Here is a 26,754-nt window from a genome sequence, read left to right as displayed (position 1 = left end):
GGAATCAGAGGGGCAAATAGCACAACCACAAGGAAGGGGAATTAGGAGACAGCCACTCACCGGAGCCGTTTCAGAGCTAATGGGTGGGACGTGCCAACCCATCCCTATCTGAAGTCACATTATTAGCTGCTCCACAAACATATTCCAACCTAACTTTTTAAATAATTAAAGAAATGAAAAAGAAACCGATTCTTGTATAAAAGCTCCTAGGGCTCTGGTCTTTATTACTAATAAACTTACACCAGGCCCCCTCCTCCGCCCGCCTTGATAAAGCGTGGGAGAAGCAGCCGGCTGGGCGTGCTCATTAGGGAAGCCGCTCGGTTTGAAGACACACCCCAGCCAATCTGATTGCGGATTTTATTGAAATAATTTTATAAACAAGTCTTCAGACAAGGTTGAGTCCTGATGAATCCTCCAAGCTCATTACCACCCTCAGGAAGAAATTTGAAGAGATAAGAATAAAAGTCTAGGATTAAAACAATACTTTCACCTTAGGCAAAACAGCCTCCCTGAGCCTCAGATTTCTCCATCTGTAAAACAAGGATAATGACATTTCCCTCTCCAACTCATCAGAAGAGCTAATGCTAAGTTCTGGAGCATGTTCTTGGCAGCTGAGAAGGAAGGTAACACAGAAACCTGATTATTTTTAAAAGCAGGAAGAACGTAATGGTGATAAATTCATGTCTGATCTCTCTTTTAAGATGGGGTAACAGCAATGTCCAGGAGAGGCATACATATGGTGTGATAAATCAGCCCCATATCTTAGAAGTTCACCTGGCTTGAATTAGAAAGCTGCTCCCCCTCCAATACTTTCTTTGATATTAAGGAGTTTTTAGTCCATGACATTTTGCCATAAAATCATGAAATGTATATGTCGCGGCTGCCACTGCAGAACCAGGGCAACCTTAGAAAGATGTCTGTATTGGAAGGCACTCGGGTAGCCGGCACATATTCCTAGGGCTTGGGAAACCCTCGACCCCTCACCAGTTGTCTAAGTCAAAAGGCAGAAGAGTTTAAAATCCCTATTGACCAAGAGCCGCACAAGCTCAGCAGAGAGGGACGTGCCTGAATTTTAAGATCATTCCACGGAGCCAAAGTCAAGAGTCTGCACAGAAGCATCACGTAGAAAAAGTGTGAAAGAGCTGGATGGGGCTCCGGGATGATCGACAGATCCCTTTCAGACATAAGTGACAGCATCTTATGCTTCTACCCGCTTTTTTATTTTTGCATCAAACATAAATATAAGTGAAGAAATGTAATTCAATAGCAGAGCTTCAGGTGCCTGAGATTAGATGAAAGGGATCCTTAGCACCGAGGCACAAAGGCTTGTTTAAAAAAAGGCAGAGATTAAAGGAGTGGTAAACGTGAACTTCAGTCGGGAAATCTCACGCATCCGAGGGGCTGATTTGAGGTTCACAGAGTTGCCCTGTGCATATATTACACCAGTTCAGCCACTCTGTACTGTCAGATATCTCATATAAATAATTAGAAAGTCACTGGCTGCCAGGGCCAGGTTCCAATGGATTGAAGGGGAGCGTGGGTCACCTGTTTCCAGGCTGGGAGACTTAATGAGAGGGTGGCTCTACCGATGCACTGAGAAATGCTGATTTCAGGGCAGCATCCGTCTCCAAGGCTCTGTGTCCATCCCATCTCCTCCGGGCCCAAATTTCTGGCTGAGGGTCTTCTCTGTGCTTATTTTCTTTTTCAATTCACGGCTACCACATGCACACATTAAGGTACTGAAACTCGCCTTCTAGAAAGTGGAGTGCCTCTCCCAGCCCTATGTGGCAGCCTCCCCTGAGACACAAGCAGGCCGGGGGTGTTTAAGATAACAGCATTGCAGAGGTCAAACGGTCCCCACAGGGGAGCCGGAGGAACCTATGAGATCATTTGGAAAAGCTTGTGAATTCACTGCCATTTGCCTACTTGGCTTTGGATGAAAAGCAAATCTTAAAGCTGCTCAAAATGTGTCTGATTCATCTGTAACTGAGAATGAGACCAATCAGGGATAAGAAGTGAGTAAAATCCTTGTGATCACAGAGCCAAGAGAGCCTATTTTAAAGCACTTAATGTATTTTTTTTCTTAAAGATATATACACCAACTGTAATTAAGCTCTCCCTTTCCTTATGATCTTGGCAAGATGTTAAAAAAGAGATAGAGGGAAGGAGTCGACTTGCCAAGTGGATTTTTCTAAGCGTTCTCAGCCCTAATTAAAAGTCCTTTGTGCAAGGCCAACCAGCAATCAGATTCCTAATTAGAGTTGAGCAAACTGCCTTAGTGAACTGTGGGTTTCTCTGAACCCAGGAATCTGGGGAGAAAGTCTGCCCATCTCAGTGGGCTCATTTTTTGGAAGCACATACACACCTGAGTCCTGAAGGGCACGTACGCACAAGGGCAAGGGCACAAACCTATTCCTGTTTGGTAGATGCCTCTTTTGCCATGAAATGGCTCAGTGGTATCCTATATATTGTGTTGCTACCTCTGTTGTATTTGTTGGTTACAGTATTACCAGGAATTATGCCTTTTTAAAAACCTGTCTTTAGGATCTGGCATTATGTGACTTGAGATGTAAGTATATCGAGTGCTGGTATTTCATATTTTATGTCCAGATAAAGGAGACCATTTTACCATTAATTGGATTTCCCCTGGAGTCTTGGGCATCTTACTAGTAAACATGCGTGAAGTATTTACTACATGTCCAACACAGCTCTGGGAACCCCGTAAATACTAACTCACTTTACCCCCATGAGGACCCCATGAGGTTCTTTTGTTTTCCCCATTTCACGGGGAGGAAACTGAGGCACAGAGAAGTTTAGTAACCAGCTCAAAATCACATCGTAAGTGATGGAGCCGGGGTTTGCCTGCCGTCCGTTAGGTTCTAGAGTCTAGGCTCAGCCCCAGCACGCCTGGAGCTGCAGCACTGCCTCCTAGCTGGCCTGGAGCAGGGGAGGACCCCGACCGCCTGGCCTCGGGCCACAGGTCAGAGCATCCTCATAGCCACACAGTCGGGAGCACAGCTCAACCTCCTGGGCGCCCCCGGCTGACTTCCTGATTTCTAGACGGGGTTTTCCAAGATCCACATATCAAATTGAGACCTTCTGAAATGTAGGCCTTGAATAAAGAGATTATATTGGGTTGTAAAAATAGGGAACGTTGCTATTCTTCATTCCCAGAACTGTGGTGAGAGCTGCAACAATGGCATTCTTGTCTCACCAGTTAGAGACGAGGCATCCAAAGCCACAGCCCCTGAGGGGGCCGCCACAGAGAGAAATGCTCACCCCTGGCTCAGCCCGCCTCCTGCATGTCTCTCTGTTTCTTGATTTCTCCAGGAATGTATAGATCCTGAAACCGAGAGGAAGTTCTCACAATTACATAATTTTCTTTTCCTCATGCTTTCATTTGGGTCAAATTCATGAGTGTAGAAAGGTAAAGGCTCCTTATGGGTTTTCTTCAAATTGCACTTTGATTGTCTTAGAAAGAGAAATATTTTATCTATACATGCTTGCTTTCAGTTTTAAAATGCAACATGTAAATAGGATAGCGTCAGACTCTTTCAGTGTAACATACTGTAACTACCCACGGTGCAAAAGACATACTTTCTTGTATTCCAGGGAGGCGGCCATTTCCACGATGTCATTTGGGGGAGGCCCAGCATGATGAGGGGATGACAGCATTGGAACAATGGAACAGGAAGGAAGTCACAGACACCTATAGACGTCGGGGGCAGGGAGAAAAAACGAGACTAGAGCGGGAATTGAGGGAAGGGTTGGAGGCCCCAGTGAAAGGCTCTTTCCAGAGCTATAGGAAAAATCTATGGTTCTTATGAGAAAGAAAAAGCATGGCTCTGTGGGAATATGGGGAGATGGGGGTGCCTGGTGAATGGGTTGGATTTCCATCCATTGCCGGGTTCTACGCTGGGGCTGGAGCTCGAGCGTCCCATTTCTCCAGGAGGAGCCCGGACATCGCCACCACGACCGTTCACAAATTTCAGCAGGAAGGTCAGAAAAGGGGGAAAACCCACAGACCAGCTGGTTGTTTTGCACTTTTCACGTTGTGTTTTAATTATTTCTCTCCCTCCATCTCTCACTTGTCTATCTATTAGAGTGCAAGAGCTAGGCTTTCTTCAAATTCACATCTTCAGGGCTTGGTACCTTGACATTGTTTGCAGATGTCTGGGGGTTTACAGTATCAACCCCAGTGCCCTGTACATGCCTTTTAGGTAGCAGGCACTTAATAAATGTTCACTGACTGACTCAAGTTCCCATAAGATAGCGAGTCACATGTTCAAATGTTGAAGTTCTAAACAAAACAGAGCAGACAGGGTAGGAAGTCTAAGATCTGAAACACAGACCCTGTAAGACCACCCAGAGGGAAGAATTAAGAGGAAAATGAAATGTTTGAGGATGAACACATTTACTTCTGAAATGCTCAGGAACAAGGAAATGGCAAGGATTTCAGGATGTCTCCATCTGCATCTAGTTCCTGAGTTTCAGTTTCTCTCCTCTGAAAATCACTGGGACATCTCAGGGTTTCAACATTCCCTGAAAGCAAGTCTGAGGAAACGGCCCACGCGCTGCCATCATACCTGAGCACAGGTAAACAGCTTCCGTTCATGTGAGTGTTGATATGTGTAATTTATATGACCCTCAGGCAATGCGTAAAGATATATATATATATATATATATATATATATATATTCAGATGATCTAAGTTACAGAAAAATGTAGTTACCTGATTAAATTAAGAAGTAGTGTTCCTAGCCAGAGACGAATGAGATTTTAAGATGAGTTTGTGCTGGTGTTCATTCTTCTTTTCCTGTTAAAACATTCTTCAAAGCCATGATCAGACATCAATCCAATCCGGAAGACACCTTGTTACTTTTTCTCTTCTAGCGCAGCTTGTCTTATGTGCCAATTATATGTCAGGTGCTTTGCTGCTTTTTACATTCCTTTACTCACTGACAGCTAGAGTTGACTTTTCCTAGTTAGTACATAAAATAATTTATTCTCCTCTGTGTTTCATAAAACTTGGCTCCGTAACTGCCAAATAACTTTTTAACATCTTTATTGGAGTATAATTGCTTTACAATGTTATGTTAGTTTCTGCTTTATGACAAAGTAAATCAGCTATACATATACATATATCCCCATATCTCCTCCCTCTTGCGTCTCCCTCCCACCCTCCCTATTCCACCCCTCCAAGTGGTCGTAAAACACCAAGCTGATCTCCCTGTGCGATGCAGCTGCTTCCCACTAGCTATCTATTTTACATTTGGTAGTGTATATATGTCCATGCCACTCTCTCACTTCGTCCCAGCCTAACCTTCCCCCTTCCTTGTGTCCGTTCTCTACGTCTGCGTCTTTATTCCTGTCCTGCCCCTAGGTTCATCAGAACCATTTTTTTTCTTTTTTTAGATTCCATATATATGTGTTAGCATACGGTATTTGTTTTTCTCTTTCTGACTTACTTCACTCTGTATGACAGACTCTAGGTCCATCCACCTCACTACAAATAACTCAATTTCACCAAATAACTTTTGAAGTAACACTGTCGCACTGCCCCTCTTTGGGGAGGAACACCAAGGTGAGGAGTGCATTGGTTCTGTTCCCTGCCTATCAGGATGGGGTAAATATTGTCCAACCCAATCCTATGCTGTAGGAATAAAAGGAGGGCAAACCATGTTCAGTGGCTGAAAGTTTGTTGTGGACCGGAGATGTTGATTTTGCAAAACAAAGGGTAAGTGGAACTCATCCAAAACTGTCTTTTGAGAGAATAGAGTTGAAACTGCCATCAGAGCAAAGAGTCTGGATAGACACGATTTGGGCTGTTTGCTTATACTTGAGCTGGTAAAGTGCTGGGATCAAACACAGCTTTACTAATGAAAGCCAACATTTATTGAGGACTGGCTATGTCCATGCAGTGACCAGTGCTGAGTGCTTGGGCATGGATTATCTCCTCTACGCTTCAACCATAATCTCATGGGCAAGGTCCTTGTCGTATTCTCGTTTTACCAATAAGGAAGCTGAGCCTTAGAAATATCAAGAAACTTGCCTAAGGTCAAACAGTAAATAAGCGTCCTTATTCACTCTGCGATATAGCTCCGGGACAGGAGAAGGGATTTGTATAACATGTGCGTAACACTTATGGTTTATTAAACTTCTTTCGCTGGCATCATTTGATTTTACTCTCACCTTATCTTGTGGGGATGGGTGGCATTGTCCTTATTTTGCAGATGAGAAAACAGAAGCTCAGAGAAGTTTTGTGGCTCACTTCACTGTCCTTAGGTGGAGAGGAGTCTCACCCTACGTTAACTAGAGAATTCTCTGTGGCAGATGGCTGCGCTTCCTGTCTGGGGCAAGTTGCCTTAGAGAATGCTGAACAAAGAGCACTAAGCTGAGAGTCCTAGCTCCACCACCTTCCACAGAACCTGGGAACTTCTGTTTCCTTGATGGTAATATATCTAGTTCTCAGGGCTGTTTTGAGGGTGAAGTGAGTTTTGTGAGAGTTGTGTATTGCCATGCAAATATAAGTTATGAATAATACTATTAAACAGCCACTCTTCAGCTTGTTCTGAAAGCTTCCTCATTTACAGCATACACTTAAGATGTGTCTTTCTCCCTTCTGCATTTGGTTGTGGAATAGAGCAGCATAGTAGAAATGAATTTAAAGTACTTTTATTTCTCCAATTTCTTTCTTTTTTAAAAAAATTGAGGTATAATTAATTGACATACAACATTATATTAGTTTCAGGTGTACAACATGACTTGATATTTGTATATATTGTGAAATGATCACCACAATGAGTCTAGTTAACTTCTGTCCCTATACATATTTACAGAACATTTTTTTCTTGTGATGAGAATTTTTTTTTTAAATTTATTTATTATTTATTTATTATTTATTTTTGGCTGGGTGGGTCTTTGTTTCTGTGCGAGGGCCTTCTCTAGTTGTGGCAAGCGGGGGCCACTCTTCATCGCGATGTGCGGGCCTCTCACTATTGCGGCCTCTCTTGTTGCGGAGCACAGGCTCCAGACGCGCAGGCTCAGTAATTGTGGCTCACGGGCCTAGTTGCTCCGCGGCATGTGGAATCTTCCCAGACCAGGGCTCGAACCCGTGTCCCCTGCATTGGCAGGCAGATTCTCAACCACTGTGCCACCAGGGAAGCCCCAGAGAATTTTTAAGATCTATTCTCTTAGCAACTTTCAAATATGCAAGACAGTATTATTAACTATAGTCATCATGCTGTACATTATATCCCCATGAATTATTTATTTTATAACTGGAAGTTTGTATCTTTTGACCCCCTTCACCCATTTTTGCCCACCTCCCACCCCCTAACTCTGGCAACCACCAGTCTGTGCTCTGTACCTATGAGCTTGGTTTTGTTTGTTTGTTTGCTTGTTTAGATTCCACATATAAGTGAGATCATGTGCTGTTTGTCTTTCTCCGACTTACCGCACTTAGCATAATGCCTTCAAGGTCCATTCATGTTGTTGCAAATGACAAGGTTTTATTTTATCTATTTTTTGACAAGATTTTATTTTTTATGGCTGAATAACATTCCAGTGTGTGTGTATGTGTGTGTGTGTGTGTGTATGTATCTTCTTTATCCATTCATCCATCAATGGACACTTAAATTATTTCCATGTCTTGGCTATTGTAAATAATGCTGCAGTGAACATGGGGGTGCAGATACCTTTTCAAAGTAGTGTTTTCATTTTCTTTGGTTAAATTCCCAGGAGTGGGATTGCTGGGTTGTATGGTAGTTCTGTCTTTAACTTTTTGAGGAACCTCCGTACTGTTCTCCATAGTGGCTGCACCGATTTACATTCCCACCAACAGTGCAAGAGTGTTCCCTTTTCTCCACATCCTTGCAAACACTTGTTACTTGTTGTTCTTTTGATAATAGTCATACTGACAGGTGTGAGGTAGTATCTCATTATGGTTTTGATTTGCATTTCCCTGATGATTTGTGATATTGAGCATCTTTTCATGTGTTTGTTGGCCATCTGTATGTCTTCTTTGGAAAAATGTTTATTCAGATCCTCTGTCCATTTTTAAATTGGATTATTTGTTTTTTTGTTGTTGAGTTGTGTAAGTTCCTTATGTATCTTAAATATTAATCCCTTACCAGATATGCAATTTGCAAATGTTTTCTCCCATTCAGTAGGTTGCTTTTTCATTTTGTTGTTGGTTTCATTTCTCCAATTTGTATTTCCATAATATTGGTACCCACTCATGGGAAAAGAAAGAGAAAAAAACTCAAAAAGTGCTCACCAGATACTCATAAAAAATTCTTCTTAAAAGAACAGGTTACAAATATTCAAAATGTTTCAATCTATCAGCCTTGGAGAAAAAAATTTCCTGGTTGTGGTTATAATATGTTGGACTGGAAAATATCTTTAAGGAACACTTTTTTTAAAAAAAAACATGCAAAAATAAGCTCAGAGGTTTGTTTGCTTTAAACTTTATTGATAGAAATAACTCTTGGGTGTTATTTGGTGATGTAAGTTGAGCCTCTGTGGGAACCTGGCTGGTGACACGGTGTGGACTCCGCTCCCCCATCTTCCCTGGACCATCATTCAGTTCGTTCCCTTTTGTTTTTCCCCTGGATTCTTTAGCAAACGGCTTCCAGTTTGGGGGAAAAAATTTTTTTTTAACCTACACTTACTGCTTTTTTGCAGTAATCATGCCCCCTCTAGCTTAACTGAAGGTATGAGAAAGCGTAATAAAACTTAACATTTTGCTTCTTGATGACTAGGCAGGTCGCAGGCTGCTGAGGAAACTGAGGATTCAGAGTGAATCCTTTACTGTACCCTTAAGGAAGTATTCAAGAAGCTCCCGAGAACAGAGCAAAACAAAATACACAACGAAAGACACTCTGTGCTGTGAGCAGCAGGCATGTACTGGTCAAGGAATTAGATTACTCAAGGTGGTGACTCATTCCGCAACTATGTGTAGTGTTTGCGGTTGAAGAGAAACCTTTGCCAGAGAATGACTAAAATCTATTGGCAGCGTCTTTAAAGGAATCATGACTGGGCCTAAACCAGTGAATACGCAAGTGTGCTTTTTTTCTTCGTCTTTTACTGATTCAAGACTAAGAGTAAGAAAACACAACCCCTGTTGACGTCTACCATTACGGCATGGTCTCTGGGGCATTCCCAGCAACCGTTCTCAATAGGGCTGAGTCCAGACACTTATCTCCGTGTAGGGACATGGCCGTCTGTGTGTGTGTGTGTGTGTGTGTGTCGTTAGTAGAATGAACAAAGCAGACTTATACAAATTGTTAGAGGCATTCTGTCTAGATAATTTAGAAATAAGCCTAGAGAAGAAAATGCCCAAATTTGGTTATTGTTTTAGTTTCCTATGGCTGACATAACAAAGTGCTATAAATGGAGGCTTAAACAGCAGACAATTTATTGTCTCACCGTCCTAAAGACTAGAAGTCCAAGATCAAGGTGTTGGCAGGGTTGGTTCCTTCTGAGTGCTGTGAGGGAGAATCTGGTGCATGCCTCTCTTCTAGCTTCTGGTGTTTTGCTGGCAAACTGTGCTGTTCCTTGACTTGAAGAAGCATCACCCTGATCTCTGCCTTCATTTTCACATCATGTTCTCCCTATATGTGTCCTTCTCCAAATTTCCCCTTTTTATAAGGACACCAGTCATATTGGATTAGGGGCCCACCCTGCTCCACTGTGACCTCATCTCAGCTAATTACATCTGCAATGACTCTATCTCCAAATAAGATCATATTCTCAGGACTGGAGGTTAGGACTTCAACATATGAATCTGTAGGAGGAGGACAAAATTGAACCCATAACAGCTGCTTACCTATCAGCCAGAGATAACTTATTCCAAAAGTAATAGGTTCATTTAAAATTTCACAGTAGTCAATGTTATTTTCTTTATTAAGTCCAGAAGAAAAGTTCAGAGTTCTAAAAAACTTTGAATATATTTCACATATATAAGGAGTAATTATTTTACAATGAGGGAGACACTCTAACCTAAAAAAAAGAGTAATTCAACTCAGCAAACATTTTTTGGATCATCTTGGTACAATGCCCTATAAATACACTAGTATTTGTGAATGCAAAAACCACACTTTAAGACTTTAGACTTTAACTTTGAGGTTGCCCAAGGAGCTTAATTTTTTTTTTTGACAAAAATCTTTGAAAAGGAAGTGTGCACCTGTATGAGTGCATCCATGTACACCCACCCGCTGTGAGTACAGTGTACATATTTGTGTCAGTGCTGTTTCCAACACTTAGAAGTCCATCATGTAAATCAGGGTGAACGTAGGCAGTCAAGGGAGAGAGAAACACTGGGGTTACCATAGTTAAAGAGCAAGATGAGCAGAAATGTAGACCCAAGAATAAATGAGGTTCTGGATGAATTTTAGGTCTTAGGACGGTGTCAGACTTCTGGAGTGAGGCCCTTTATCTCTGACTCAAGCATAAAAGATGAGCATTTTGGCTTTGAAAGTGGCTGACCAGCCAGTGTAATTACCCATCCCTTCAGCAAGAACTTATTTCTATCTGTCCAGGAGCTCTATACATCCACATGCGAAGTCACAGCCTGTCTCCTTGTTGGATTAGAGGCTTAGGAAGGGAGAGTTGGCATTCTTGGGACATCCAGTGGGTGAAATTCCAGGGGAGGTGAGTTTAAGCACTGAAGTTGAGGCCCTGACCTTTCTTTGTGGGAGCTTTCTTTTGCTGAGGCCTGGTCCCAAACAGTCTACCATAGCTAAAGACCCCTATTCTGTCTCCATTCTTTCCATGGAGATGAATTATTAGCAAATTCATTCATTAGGATCATGGCTACCCTCTTAGTGTCAGTTATAATAGTTTGTCACTTTGAAATCTTTTTAGCTCGTTACAGCGCTTAATGTAGTCAATTCATACAAACATAGCCAGGTATGCTTTTTCCAAGAGGGCTGGAGACTTAGAATCATTAAATTTTATAACAGAAGATGACCTTGGGAATCATCTAGTTCAACCCCCCATTTTATAGATAAGGAAATTAAGTTCTACAGAGGTTGAGTCACTCGTCACAGGTCAGCAACCAGGAGGTGGCAGAACCAGGGCTTGAGTCCATTCCTGACCCTACTTTCTCTACTGAAACTGCCGCATGTGATCATCCCAGAGCTGCATTGTAAACTAACAAAGAACTATCCTACAACAGGCACTTGCAATGGACTCCTGTCCAGTAAATTAACTGTTATTCTTCCTCTGTGGGCTTTGGTCTCTGGTAGATATATTCAAAGCAGATGCTAATGTCCTCTTTTTAATTTGTGGGCAGCTCTAAATTTTCGAAGCATTAAAAGGGCTGCCTAAAGACGGAAAAGAAGCAAATGTGGGTTATTTATGAAAAGGAAAAAAAAGGTAGATCCTCAGATCTACCTCATCCTTCCTCTTCTCCAGGCAGTAGTCCTCAAACAAAGGCCATTATCAGAAATGTATGTGATCTGAACAGTTCCCAATACCAACAAGCCACATATTCCATACTCCATTAAGATTTACTTTACCAATAGAAGAAATATGGAACTTATTTTAGATTTCTACCACCCACCCAAAAGAAGTTCCATGCTTTGTATATGAGCACCTCTCTTCTGATGAATTCTGATTTCCCCAAAGCTATGCCCCAAACATTTTGTGTCACCTAAGAAGAACCTCTATTACCTTAGAGATACAGTGATGCTTCTGTCAGAAGTTGGTGCAGTGTTCTGCTGGCAAGGCATGTAGAGCTGGGGTCTAAAAGAAATGAAATTGTGTGTATCTGGCTGATTTTAATAGCCTGACCTCTGAGCATGTGAGCAGCAGGGCCGGGAGGTAGTGGCAGGCCATACACGACAGAATTAAAACGAAGCCCTGGCATCGCTCAGGGAAGCCTTCCCACACCTGCTTCTCATTTCCTCTAGTTATTTCTGGTAATGAAAATTGGAACCGTTGCTATATATTTGGAGGTCTAGAAGGTCTATACATTTTTCTTTCATACAATATGCTTGTGATTAAGTGTATGTCTCTGTCTACAAAAAGACAAGACCTAAGTGTTCCTGGAAGAAGAAGGAAAACAGTCTTAAAGTGTATTCCCTGAAAAATAGGTTTTGGTTGGGGGGTGGTTCTTCTCTCATTCCAGCTGGAAGGCTCTGCCATGCTGCAGCCTTCCTACCCGTCCGCTGACATTTTCATCTACTGTTCTCTTTACCTTTCTGCGCTCTGGCTGTGCCCTTCATCAGGGACCTGAATGACAAAGTGGAATAATAATATCAGCTTGTTTGAAAGGAGCTGAAGGATTTCTCGGGAAACTTGAAAGAATTTGGAAGGGAGAGCAGCCCTTTCCGAATTCATCTTTTGCTTTGCGTTTTTATTCTCCGATAGTCTCCCAGGCAGTCCTGATGTCTGTATCAAAAGAATGGGATGTGTGGCTCAAAAATGCCAATTGGAGCCTTCCCTGGGGAGCTCTTAGCATAATTTGTGATGAGTTTAGGGCTGGAATTTGGCCCAGTCCCTAGTCAATCCTTAGGTGGTCCTGGCTCTTATTTTCATGTTGCTAGGGACAGCCTTGCCCATCTTCTTATCACTGTCTGCCTTCAGTTGACATTCTGAAGTGCAGCTGTATTGATTATGACTTTTCCCTCCCCTCTGTAGCTACTTGGAACCTCATTGCCAAGGAGTAATAACATGATATATATTCATATGCATATATGCACGCACTACCGTGTTCAGTATTGGCATTTGCCTACACGTCTGCTGTGCAGGATATGCCATGCAAGAGAGTCAGCGTCTTCTCCCTCTCTGCCATGTGATGTCTATATATTTATGAGGAGGAGAGAGAGAAGCACTTGGATATATGAATCTGCTTGCAATTTCCTAATGGAATCTGGCAGAAAAGCTTTGCAAAAGGACAAGTTCCAGTAAAAAATGTGTTCGTGGAAGTGCTTTCCCCTCATGCCTGTCACCTATTGGCCCTTCCAGAGCACTGAAAAGATTAATCATGGAATGAACCAGATTCTCTTTTTGAGCAAAGAATAATACTCTGTTGAAGAAGGGGAGAATCTTATAATTGTGTTCCTTTTTAACAGGCCATATCATGGGGAAGAGTCCAGGTGAACAAGATCCTAAAGGTGGGGAAAGATCTTGTGATTGATGGCCATGTCTTCTGCAGCTGACTGGGCTTTGGTATTGCCACTTGGGAGACGAAGTGCTAGGAATGTTTCTTAAGGAGAGAATACCGACGTTGCCAATGGGATTAGAGGCAAAAGGGCTTGAAAATAGTAGATTCTTCTCTCTGGGAGCTACTGCTTTGTTGGGAGGGCATCCTGAGACAAGAAGCCTTCACTATTCAGAAATGGTTTCTCTGCCTCTATCAATGCCAAGATCTTCTGTTGCCCTAGCCTATGACTGAATGGACTATTTTTTAAAAAATATTTAATTAATTAATTTATTAATTTTCTTTTTAAATTTAAAAATTTTTTTGGCTGCAGCGGGTCTTCATTGCAGTGTGCGGGCTTCTCTCTAGTAGAAGCGCGCAGGCTCAGTAGTTGTGGCGTGCAGGCTTAGTTGCCCCAAGGCATGTGGGATCTTAGTTACCTGCCCAGGAATCGAACCCGCGTCCCCTGCATTGGCAGGCGGATTCTTTACCACTGGATCACCAGGGAAGTCCCCTGAATGGACTATTTAAATCATGGGTCTTAAAGAAAAGCTTTGCAAAGGCCCCCTCTTGTCCCACATCCATAATCCCTAGACTTTGTCTAACCTCCATCATGGCCTTGGCAGAGCAAGGGCTGTTGGGATGAATGGAATGCTGGAAAGGAGATTTATGGTGGTTAGAGATGCCAACACATGTGAAATCCACAAACCTTGGAAGTGTCTAATTCTCTGCAGGCAGACCTTTTAACTGAAACTTTATCTACCTGAGGTCCATGTCCTCAAGTGAAAGAAAAATAAGTTGCTTATTTGGGGAAGTCTTTGCCCAGTTCACCTGAGATAATAAGGCCCTTGGATCACACATATCTCACTCTGCAGACACTCTGTGGAATGCAAGGCTGCAATGTAACTCACAGCCTTAGGCAAAAAAGAGGCAGCAGCAAATATTTTCAAGGTACAACCTGATCTTTTACATTTTTCAAAAGTTCGATTTTTTTTGTGTATTTATTTTTTCTTTCAAATACAATCTTCAATTTTATCTGAGTAATTGCTAATAAAGATAAATGGGGGCTATGTTTGTTTGGAGTTCACCTAAGGGGCAGAGCCAAAGTGTAAATTCTTTTGCTATGGACAGTTTCAAAGGATTTTAATATTCCACATGACCTCCAACACTTTCCTCATACCGAGGGAGGTCTTGCCCTAGGCAGTATGTATGAAATGTGATGGCTAAACATCTGTTGTGGCGACACTCCAGATATCTTAGGGAAGGATTCTGAAAGCTCCAGCAATGGCTGTCAAGCCTAGCAGATGGCAGGATGGCTGTGGGAACAGACTGGTGATTCTAGAGTTGGTTCATATAAAACAGGCTGAAGAGGAAAAAAAAAAAAAACAACAAGATGTAGCCACCTTGCAGCATCCAGACACTTCTCCATAGACTAAGTTTTGAAAGGCTCCTCCAAGTATGACACCATCCACACTTCCGTGCCTTTTGAAGGGACAATGGACTGAGTGGCTTCCTTGCTGGTGGGGAACCAGAACTGGCAGCTTTGCAAGTGTCTGAAAATGTGTATCAAAGGGAAAGAAAATTATGGCTGATATTTATTAATAGTATGGTTCAAATCCTCTACATTTTTAGGGATTTTTTGGTCTAGCTACTCTATCAATTGCTATGGGGGTGTGTGTTAAAATCTCCAGCTATGATTATAGAATTGTCTTTTCTCCCTTTAAGTGCCTATTTTATTTCATGTATTTCAAACTCTGTTATTAGGTGCATATACATTTATAATTATTATGTCTTTCTGTTGAATTATGAGAAGTCCCTCTTTTCCTATGGCAAACCCTTTGTAATGAAGTCTGCTTTATCTAATATCATTATAGCTTCTCCAGCCTTATGCTTATTGTCTGCATGACATACATTTTCCATCCAATTCATTTCAACTGATCTGAATCCTTATGTTTAAAGTATATCTCTTATAGGCAATACATAGCTGGGTTTTACTTTTTATCTGTTCTGACCATCTCTGCTTTTTAAATAAAAGTGTTGAATCCACCTAAATTTAATGTAATTATTGATATGATTGGATCTAGGTCTGCATTTTCCTATTCACTTATTGTTTGTCCCAACTAACATTTATTATGTACCATTAAGAAAAGATACCTAAAGCTTGCAAATTAGGGAAGATGGATGTATGCCCTCTTAGAGTCATCATAGACCATTGTCTAACAAGCCCACCAAAGGCTCAGCTGAAGCCTAGGGGAAGATGACTTTGTTTGACTTACTAATTACTATTAAGGGAGCTAGGGTGCAGAGAGGTTAGTTAACTTCTCCAGGTCACCCAGGAGTAAGTGCAGGAGTTGGAATTCAGAGCCCCAAGCCCATATATTTGATCACTTTACCATACTGCCTCCCACTGGTAATTGCCTCATTATTGAGTTTATGGATAATTACCAGAGGAAGTAGGGAGGGTTATTGCTGCCTTTTGCTAGCTGTTGTTCCTGCAGATGGCATTTTCCGTTAAAGTGAAGGGCAGCTGTGAACTAAGCCCAGGGGTCCCAGGGCAGTGAGGCTCAGCCTGACTGCATAAGGTGTTTGTTCACTCTGCTGATCGGGAACCCCTCATGTGTACCACTGCCTAACACATGGTTAAGTGCACAGAAAAGAAATGCTGTTTCCAGGAAATATTGCTGAGCGTTCTGGTGACATGCATTTGTTTTTCTATTTCAATGGGGAAGTGGCGCTGAGGTGAAAGGAAGAGTAGTATGACCAGCCAGGAAAACACACTGATGTAGCAAATGTTAGTCATGTTTTAGCACTTCCTCATGAAGCAGTGTGACCTCTTGCCACTCAGACAGGCTCTTTCTTTAGATTTTTCTTGCTCATTGGACACAGCTGTTTGTTGTTTTCTTAAATGCTAAGCTTTTTATAGCTCTTCAGTTACTTATAAAAAGTATCAGTTTTTCAGGCCATAGGAGTACTGGCTCAGTGCTGGTCTAATGAGCAGGCAAACACTGAAGGCATATTTTTGTTGCTTCTATTTTTTCCTTGTTCCCCCTGCCCTGCCCTCACTTTCACAAGTTCCCCCTTTGGACTCAAATGACTCCAGATTTTTGGAATTCACTAAAAAAGCGAACCACCAGTTGGTCTTTGCTGCATAAGAACAATTCGTTGCTGACTCACCTCCCTGCCTGTGTTAATGCTATTGGCTTTCCACCATTGCGTGAAGAGGAGATGAATGGGTGGGACCTGACCCCACAAGTCATGGCTTCTCCTAGGGGTTCACAAGGGACTCACACCTGTACAGATGCACCTGTGATCTCTACAGAGAAGAAGTCTCATCTTTGTCATGCAGAAGAAAAAAAGTCCAGAAGTTGGAGGGCCTTCACTGAGTAAGTTGGAACTGTCTCTGTAATCTGCATCCTTACAGAAGGCAGTTAGGACCAGTTACAGAAAGGATCCTGCTAGAATCAGAAGGAAGATACCACAAACCACAGTCAAGAACACAGAGAACATTTAAGTATTTGAAGAAAGTGGACGGTCTCTCCTGCACTTAGAGGCCTTTACAACGGTATGTGGCTTGTACACACATTCTACACGATAAACACAAAACTCTCGGTGAAATTGTTATGATCTTAGTGCAAGAAGATGTCACTGAACACAACTTGGGGGAATTCTCTCAGGAGAGCCAAGGCTGAAAAAATCTGCATGTATGTTCTGGTATAGAGGTTCCCCATCTGTGAGCCCTAGACCCTGGGGGGTACTTGGAGTGATTGCAAGGGTCCTCAGCAAGCATTTTTAGTTGATTTAATGAATAACTGCCCTACATATATGTGTACTATTTTTCACAAGTAGGTAGAAAATGAAATGATTACTAAAATATTAACTTAAATACAGTATCAAATTATTGGTGCTAAGTGTCTATCAACAAATAAATGGACAAAGAAGATGTGATATATATACACATTAGAATATCACTCAGCCATAAAAAAGAATGAAATAATGCCATTTGCAGCAACATGGATAGACCTAGAGATTATCATACTAAGTGAAGTAAGCCAGACAGAGAAAGACAAATATCATGTGATATTGCTTATATAAGGAATCTAAAAAAAAGGATACAAATGAACTTATTTACAAAATAGAAATAGAGCCACAGACATAGAAAACAAACTTATGGTTACCAAAGGGGAAATGGGGGGAAGGATAAACTAGGAGTTTGGGATTAAAATATACACACTACTATATATAAAATAATCAACAAGGGCCTACTGTATAGCACAGGGAACTATACTCAATATCTTATAATAACCTATAATGGAAGAGAATGTAAAAAAAGAATATATACATTTATACATATAACTCAATAATTTTGCTGTACATCTGAAACAAATACATTGTAAATCTACTATAGTTCAATAAAAATAAAAAATAAAAATTATAATTCATTGGTTATAATTTTTTTATAATTAATTGATTATAATAATTTTTAATTTATTTATTTTTACCTTAATATAGCTTAGGTTAGAAGCTGCTGTTCTAGCAAGTGATTGGCGTCATATCCAGAATGTCTTACAAAGAAACTCCTTAGGAGCCACTGACTAATTATTTGGGTTGAAGAACATCAAATTGTGGGTTTGTTTTCAGGAAACCATTCTCTCAGCTCTTTTTTCTTAGTACTGGAAGAGGTGAAGTCTTCCTTTCAGAAAGGAGGACAATTCATCTAGCATATTACCTGGGATGATTTTGCAGAAATGAGTCTTCCTTAAACGTGTTCTGAGGTGGCAAATAGACCTCATTCCAACCAGTGGTCACCTGGATTGATCTCAAGTGTCAATCTTGTGAAGGGTCTATTTATAGAGAAAATTACGTTTGTTTGTTTAGCTCAGTGGCTACGTATTTCAATCTCATGCTTTCAAGTGTCCATATAATAATAATATCATCATAATAATAACAATGACTAATATTTATTACATTACACTTAATACATGCCAGACACCATTCTAAATACATGTGTTATCCCAACAAACCTTTGTTTATTATTATTGTTTATAATAATAATATTGTTATTTTCATTTTATACATTTCATACATTAAAGATGTTAGACTCAGAGTGCTCAACAACCTGGCTTATCAGCACATATGTGCCAGAGCCAGGATTTGAATCCAGACTGTCTGGCTTTACCGCCAACACTCTAAACTACCATACTATATTCACTTTATGTCAAAATCTTACCTAAAGCTGAGATTTTTTAAAATTGTGAATTAACATTTTAAGGTATTTTCTTTCCCCTCATTTAATTTAGGATTTAATTTTTTTCTCACTTGAAAATTATACTATTGTGTTTAAAAATCTCTCTCTCTCTATTTAGTAGACTAACAAATGTACTCGTGGAAATTCACACATACCAGTTTTCCTAACTCTGTTTAATAAAACCTCTCATTTCTTCCTTGAGGACATTGTCTCAGGAGCTCTGTGGCATAAATGTGAGCATTTACATTTTCTTTCTGTGGCCTTAGTTCATTGATCTTTAAAGTGGGGCCACCTTTACTCTAAAACCATTATAAACAATTGTGAATTAAAGGAGATATATGAATGACCAATAGGAACAAGAAAGATATTCAACATCATTAGTCATTAGGGAAATGCAAATTAAGATACCGAGATAACTGCTACACCCACTAGAGTGGCAAATATGAAAAAGACTAACAGTACCAAGTTTTGGTGAAAATGTAAAGCAACTAGAACTTTCATAATCTGCTGGTGGAAATGCAAAATGACACAGCCATTTTCAGAGAAACAGTCTGGCAGTTTCTTATAAAGTTAAATATATACTTCCTATATGATTCACCAATCCCACATCGAAGGTATTTACCCAGGGTAAATGAAAGCTATGTCCAAACTAGGAACAACCCAAATGTCCATCAGCTGCTGAATGGATAAACCAATTATGATATATCCACACAATGGAATATTACTTAGCAATAAAAAGGAGCAACCTGCTGCTAGACACAACAACATAGGATGAATCGCAAAAGCAACAGACTAAGTGGAAGAAGCGGGACCAAAAAGACTACCTGCTGTGTGATTCCACTTATATAAACAACTAGAAAAGGCAAAACCATAGTGACATAAAGCAGATCTGTAGTTGTCAAGGTTGGTGGGCATTGATCATAAAGGGATTGAAGGAAATTTTGGGGATGAGACAAGTATTCTATATCTTGGTGGTAGTGGCAGTCATGTTTGTCAAAACTCATCAAGCTGCACACTTTAACTCACACCTCAGTAAAGCTGATTGGAAAAAAAAGCATACAGAGCTTTGTGACTGAGCTGTATATAATTGCAATTTGGAAACTCTGTGTTTACCTTCTATTGAGTTCACCCTAACTCATTTCCCCCCATGTTTAATAAAAAGGTTTGTGATTTAAAATGTTTTCTAATCTGTCATCTTAGGATTGAAGTTCTTCAACTGAAAAAAAAAACTGGTGTTTTGAATTCAATGTATTAACAAATATTCGGTGAAAAAAGGAAAGTTGAAATAAATTTGTTCATAATCAGAATAACTTTATATCATTTATTCAGTGACTGTAGAGTCCTTTAAGGGTCAATACATCTTTACATTCGTTGATCTACTGTCACATTGGATCAACTGTCGTGTGAAGACCTTTTTTAGAGTATTGGAATTTTTATGGTCCTAGGTGACAAACTGGTTGCTACCTGAGCCCCCAAACACCAGAAATTCTCCGTGTAGAGAGGCTGAATCCAGGACCTACTCGGTAAAGTTTAAGACTGAATTGATTACAAGAGAACAATTGATTGAGGGCAAAATAATTGAATTATCCAGTTTGTATAGTAATTTTGCCTATGGGAACCAATGAAAAACTAGTAGTTTTTCCTGTCACCATACCTCCCAGGGCTATGAATATATTTCTACTCACCCCCACCTCCAGTCAAAATATATTGATTAGGGCTTTACTTTGAGCAAGGCTTTGTGCTAAATACCATGGGAAATGCAAAGTTGCTTAAGCTATGGTGATTGTAGTCCTTTAAGTTAAACTTCTACACTTGGAAATTGGCTGAAATGTCTATAAAATTACATACAGATATTTATTTTTGGTTATTTCAGGTATAGGATTCGAAAGACATAGGTTCCAGAGTCAGAATATTTGAAAGTGCTGTGGTGTGATAGAAAGGGCACATTCCCCCAGATATGTCTCCCACCAACCCGCCCCTTGGGCCTGCCATGGCGCTATTAGAGGAACACTGCGTTCAGCATTCTCTTTTCCCTCCAGCCCTGATTCAAAGGTAGATCCCCTTGGAGAAAGTGATATGTTAAATTGCAAATTCCTTAATCTTAACTAGGATTTTCAGTTATCTCTTTTTGGTGATAGAGGTAGCACTTGTTTCTCCTCTACTTAGAGACAATCTTTTTTTTTTTTTAATTAATTTTTATTGGAGTAGAGTTGATTTACCATGCTGTGTTAATTTCTGCTGTACAGGAAAGTGAATCAGTTATACATATACATATATCCAGTCTTTTTTAGATTCTTTTCCCATACAGGTCATTACAGAGTATTGAGTAGAGTTCCCTGTGCTATCAGTAGGTTCTTATTAGTTATCTATTTTATATATAGCAGTGTGTAAATGTCAATACCAACCTCCCAATTTATCCCTCCCCCCTTCCCCCTTGGTAACCATAAGTTTGTTTTCTACATCTGTAACTCTATTTCTATTTTGTACGTAAGTTCATTTGTACCATTTTTTAAGATTCCACATATAAGTGATATCTTGATCAACTTATATTTTTTCTTAATACAAGCACCCAAAAGGCTTTGCAAAGCTTTATTTGCTTTATCCAATAATAGCTAAGAACAGGTGCATAGTGAATGGAGTTGTTACTCAAAGTGTGGTCCCAAACCGGTGTCAACATCACCTGGGAGCTTGTTAGAAACGCAAAACTTCAGAATCCACCTGCAGACTGATTGATCCAGAATCTACATTTTAACAAAATCCTGGGGCATCCAGACCCCATCATAATGTTTCTTCCAACCCTGAAATTTTCTGCTTCTCTCTGCCTACCAGTAGTATGGACATTTAAAGGCTTAATTCCTTCTGCTGGAGTATTTTGGGATACACTGAAGTTCAGGTATCTATCTGATGCCTTCTATTAGGGAGAGGAACCATTCAACAGGTTTCCTCTGAGATCTCTCCAGGTGTTTACTTACCTCTTGGAGTTCAATAAACATCTTTGCAAGTAAGAGGAAGAAATTGCAGGTATCTGAAAAGCTGTGCATACAGTCAAAAGGGGCTCAGATTATGAGAGCGTGCTCTGCAACACTCTTTATTGAATAAATGTTAAATGAAAATAATAAATGCTTGGAAATGGCTTTTGCATGTCCCCGGTAACAAATACATGTAATCCTCTCAAAGCACCTGTTGTTTTATTCCTACCTCATTCCTATATGGATGACTGTATTTACTCACTGAGGTGTGTGAGGATTACTTTAATGGCTGATTCTATTTCTTCCAAGCTCTGGCTGACATCTGAGTGTAGACTTTTCTTCTTCACACTTGAGGTACAAGCTGACTAGCATCCTGGGAGGGTGCCCTCTGTCTCTCTGTCCTTTCAGAAGCTGCTTGTCCACAGAGGTGCCCTGCATCTTCTGTTGTAAGAAGCCACTCAAAAACCAGGGAAAGTAGAGAGGGAGTGAGAACAGGAGTCAGGAGACAAGGCCCTGGAGAAGTCATCTGACCTCCTTCAGCCTTAGTTTTCTGACCTGTAAAATGGAAGGATGGGACCAGGCAATGTGTGAGGTCTCTTCCAATGCTAAACGAAGGAGAAGTAGACTAGGAGTTAGATTTGTGCAATCATGACACCCCTTCATTTGCATTCCCCTATGTCCTCATCACAACTCTAAAACAGAGCTCCCATTTTACAGATGAAGAAACTGAGTCCCAGAGAGGATGTGACTGCCGCCATTTCACCCAACTCAGATGGCAGGGCCTGAACTCAGGACTAAAACCCAAGCATCCTCACTCCAAGTCCTTCCCACCACACCTCAGCCATCACCAACACGGGCCGTTTGCTTTGCTGGATCATTTTTTTAAGGCTGGGTCAAGGTCAAACTGTCCAAATCTACCTGCTGCTATAAGAAGGCTAAAAGAAGGTAGCTTAAAAATAGTCTCATGCAGGTGTTCAGCAGTAAAAAATACACAACAAATTTGGATTTTATTTGGACATTCTGAAGCGAGCAAAAAACTTTTCTAAACATTGCCTCTTTAGTGTCAAAACTCCCCTCATGAGGTGGGCAGAAGCAAGTACTGCTAATGCCATTTCAAAGGGAGAAAAACGGAGGCAGAACAATTAAATGACCTGCCTAAGATTTCTCAGTCAGAAGTGGACAATAGTTACAGCTGCCCAATATTGCCATTATCTTTTGTTCTCATCTAGCTGCTTGTCCTGCCTGCAGCCATCATGCTCCCTGTTCTCACGCCCAGGTGTAGCTGTCCCCAGCTGGGGGCCCCAGAAACTCGAGGAGAGGGTTGCGATGTCTGTGAGGGAACGACTAGGAAAGTGCAGAATGGAACGATCTATGGATATCCCAAGGCTTTGATAACACAGGAAAGAATCTTTACATTCCATCCTAAACATCATCGGATTTAAATATTTTATCAGCTGCAGCTAAACCTTCTCAAATTTTTGGCCCTGCTAAAAACAGGTACTTACTTATCTGGAGTTTAATTACAAATATAGCTTTGTTCTGCATGGATAAAATGCAAAAAAGTGAAGAACAGTTAGCTAGAGTCAGGGCAAGTGAGAAAAACAGCTGCTTCCTTTTTTTGTTTGTTTTGTTTTCATTTGTAATAGTCATAACACCCAAGTAGCAAAGAGTCTAAGAGGGTAATTTAGTGTTGTGGTTAAGACTGTGGGCATCAAACTGTGTTTGCATCTTAGCTCTGCCACTTATTAACCCTTTGACCCTGAGAAAGTTATTTCTCAGGTCAGTTTCCTCATCTGTGAGATGTGGAGAATCATGGAAGCTACCTCCTAGGGTAGTGAGGGTTAAATAAGTTAATACCTGCAAAGTGCTTATAGCAGAGCCTGGGTAATAGTAGGAAGTCAACAAATGTCAGCTATTATTGTAATTGTCTTTAGTGAGGAGGGAACAGTTAAACTTTTGTTTTTATTTAGTTTAAACTTAGTACTAACATACAAGTGAATTCTAACGCACCAAGTAAGGAACATAGATCATTAACTGAGAAATTCTATATGGTTGCCCAAATCAAGAGGTGAGTTGTAGATGGGCTGAGAAATAGCCAGTCCATTTGAGATGACCAAGCATAGAAGATAATACGAGGAAATGGTTGAAACAAATAACCTAATGTAGGATTAGTAGCTTAATCTATCGTAATGTCTACAGTCTGAAGTGATGGAATGGTGACAAATGATCAAGAGCCTTCTTGAAATCCAGAAAGAGAAATCAGTTTTAACGCACTGGAGAAATACACTGTGTTTGGTCACAATAGGTTGTATAATTATGGGAAGGACAATTCCTCCATGGCAAATAAATAAATGTCTAGTCTGGTTTATACATCAGTTTCTAATGTGTAGAGTTAGTGTGAGTCAGTTCCCCTCATTCTAATTAGTTAACTCTGCATGAACTAATAAATTCAACTCCTGGAGCCAGCAATACTGACCCCTTGGATTTTGGGAATTCCCCAAGCACTACAGCCTGTGGGGTCTGGCAACTGAAGTCGTTTTACTTCTTTCTGGTAAATCTCTCGTTAGATATCAGAGTTTAAAAGAACAGGATTCCTGGGCTTCCCTGGTGGCGCAGTGGTTAAGAATCTGTCTGCCAATGCAGGGGACATGGGTTCAAGCCCTGGTCCGGGAAGATCCCACATGCCGCGGAGCAACTAAGTCCGTGCGCCACAACTACTGAGCCTGCATTCTAGAGCCGGCAAGCCACAACTACTGAAGCCCACGCACCTAGAGCCCGTGCTCTGCAACAAGAGAAGCCACCGCAACGAGGAGCACAGCAACGAAGAGTAGCCCCCGCTCGCCGCAACTAGAGAAAGCCCACGCAGCAACGAAGACCCAACGCAGCCAAAAATAAAAAAAAAAAAAAAAATTAAATAAATAAATTTATTAAAAAAAAAAAAGATGAGGATTCCTATTTCAGTCCTACCAAAGTCATTACACCTACTACTTTTTATCAGGAAAGACAAGAGTGCTCTAGATGCCTGTGTGGGAGAGCTAAAGTTACAAAAGACTATACTAAAGATAAATATTATACTTAAAAGGAAACGCTCCTCAAACACGGTGAGAAGTGACAAGAGTGTGGAATTGACTGGAAAGTGATCAAAACAAGCAAACTTCTCAGAAAGATCCAAATGACCCCTGCATGTGAATTTCAATAATGCACAATTGCCTGTAACACGCATGGACCCCCCTCTTGGTTCTATCAAAGCAGTTCCTGGGCCACATGAGGCAAATAGTTTCATTACGTCACCATCATCCACTGTTGTTCACCTAGAAACTTATTTTCCAGAGCTCACCTTGTTCACCATGCGTGGCTCTGATTTTTGGTAGTTCCAAAAACTCGAATCTAGTTCCAAGAAGCTAAAGACTGTGCCAAAGCAGGGTCAGAGGACTGTATCACACGGACAGAGGTGACCCAAAGGCTGAGCATGTCTTTAGGCAGGGTCCTTTATCGGCAAAGCCTCTCAGGCGCCTGGCCTGATGGAGTAACGCACACGGTGGGGTGAGTTCTAGTGTGTTTGCAACAGAGCCCAGCGGCTGCTAAGTGCATGCATTCTTGGAGCCTGCCTTCTGGGTTCTAATCTTGACTCTGCCAGTGTCTGGCTGCATGACCTTGGGCAAGTTCCTTAGACTCCTTGTATTTAAACTCATCTGAATAGGGGTTTAAATCTCACAGGTTGTTAGGAAGATTTAGGTGGTTAATACATTTAAGGTGTCTGGCACATAGTTAGCATTATTTTAGGGTTGATTACTGTGACATAATCAACCATCTTTGGTCCCATCTTGTCAGAGCCTGTTGCTTCCTCTGCCATCCTGGGATGTAAAGGGAAAAGGTGCCTCCCCCCCATCCTCGAGGAGCCCCCGACTTCCCCCAGCGGCAGCCCTGCTCTGGAGCCCCAGGGGTTGATTTTGTACTTTCTTCTTTCTCTCTTTTTGCCTTCTCTGCTTCCCTCTCCCTTACTCTCTTCTGTATCTCTCTCTGTCTGTCTCATCTATCTTTCTTGAGACATGCGTGAGAATTAATAATGAACTTGACATGTATCTTTTTAGTTTTATGGGCTCTGTGATGGATATACGTGCTTATTTGTTTATTTGGTTTTATAATTCAGGAGACTTATAAAACATCAGGGACCATATGTTCTATTTGTTTTAGTGTGACAGTGGTAGATAGCACAGTACTTCATGCTGTGTGAATATCTGCATTTCATGCTGTGTGAATATCTCCATTTCAAAATATCTACTTCCAAATTTTGAGGAAGAAAACAACTTTTGAAACGGAGTGCAGTTTAAAATTTTTATTCATGCGATGTCTAAAGCAAAAGTAATTTTTAAAAATAAAATGTTAGGGACAAAAACCACATTTCTACGTATCATTGTAGACGTTGTCACAAGGCCTGGAATAGGTATAATTTCTTAGTGCTAAAAGTAAAATTGGTCTGTTCTCCTTTAGCCAGACGTTGGTGTGGGAACAGTATAATGCGTAGCTTAACAGTATGAGGTGCCCACCAGGCTAATTTACGGGATTTGGAACGTTAAGGCCAATCAAGTGATCTAATTGTTTCAACAGTGCTAAAGGATTTACAGTAATCTTCAAGATCAGGGCTGTGCTAGTCTGAACTTCCCCTTTCCCACCTCCACCCCTGCTTCCTTCTCTCCCTCCAAGCAGTTGCATACTATTGTGTTTGCCAGATTGAAGTTATGTAGGAAATGGTTCAAGTGGGAGCCTGGGTTCAAGTCCTAGGGTGAGATTACATGTGAACATTCATGGGGGGGTCTTTCTGTAATTACCCTTTGTGCATTTTATAAAACCACTGCTGGCTTGGGAATGACTGGCAGCCTTGACTCACGGGAGGTTAGCAAGGAAGAGTGTGTGTTTATAAGGTTCGGGTGGAATTGCTCAGGGAGAGCCCCCTGGGGAACATGGCACCACTTTGCCAGTCTTCTGTCTACTGAAACACCTTCATTAGGCCTTCAGAGTTGCTCACTGACATTGACCTGGATGACATATTAAAAATCCAGCTTAACCAATGTGTTGTGAAATGAACTTGGACAACAAGAAGGTATACAGCCCCCCAGATTTGATTATTCAAAGCCCTGTAGATACACAGAGGGCAGTGTGATAGATGAGGAATGCCAAGCCTTATATGACGATCACTTACACAGAGCAGGCATCTGTGTCCCAGGAACACTGTACTGTTCGGTTAGATAAAAAGAGAAGCAAGAACATATGCAGTTTATCTTTTTTTCCCCAGTGCATCCAAGTTGCTAATTTTTATAGTTATCGAAAAGAAAATATCAGCTTTCTAGTGGGCAGGAAGATTTGTGCTTGAGTTCAGAAAAAAAGAACTGAGA

The sequence above is a fragment of the Eubalaena glacialis genome, chromosome 12 (genome assembly GCF_028564815.1).
Source record: "Eubalaena glacialis isolate mEubGla1 chromosome 12, mEubGla1.1.hap2.+ XY, whole genome shotgun sequence".
In the NCBI taxonomy this organism is placed as follows: Eukaryota; Metazoa; Chordata; class Mammalia; order Artiodactyla; family Balaenidae; genus Eubalaena; species Eubalaena glacialis.
Note: the sequence above shows the minus strand (reverse complement) of the source record.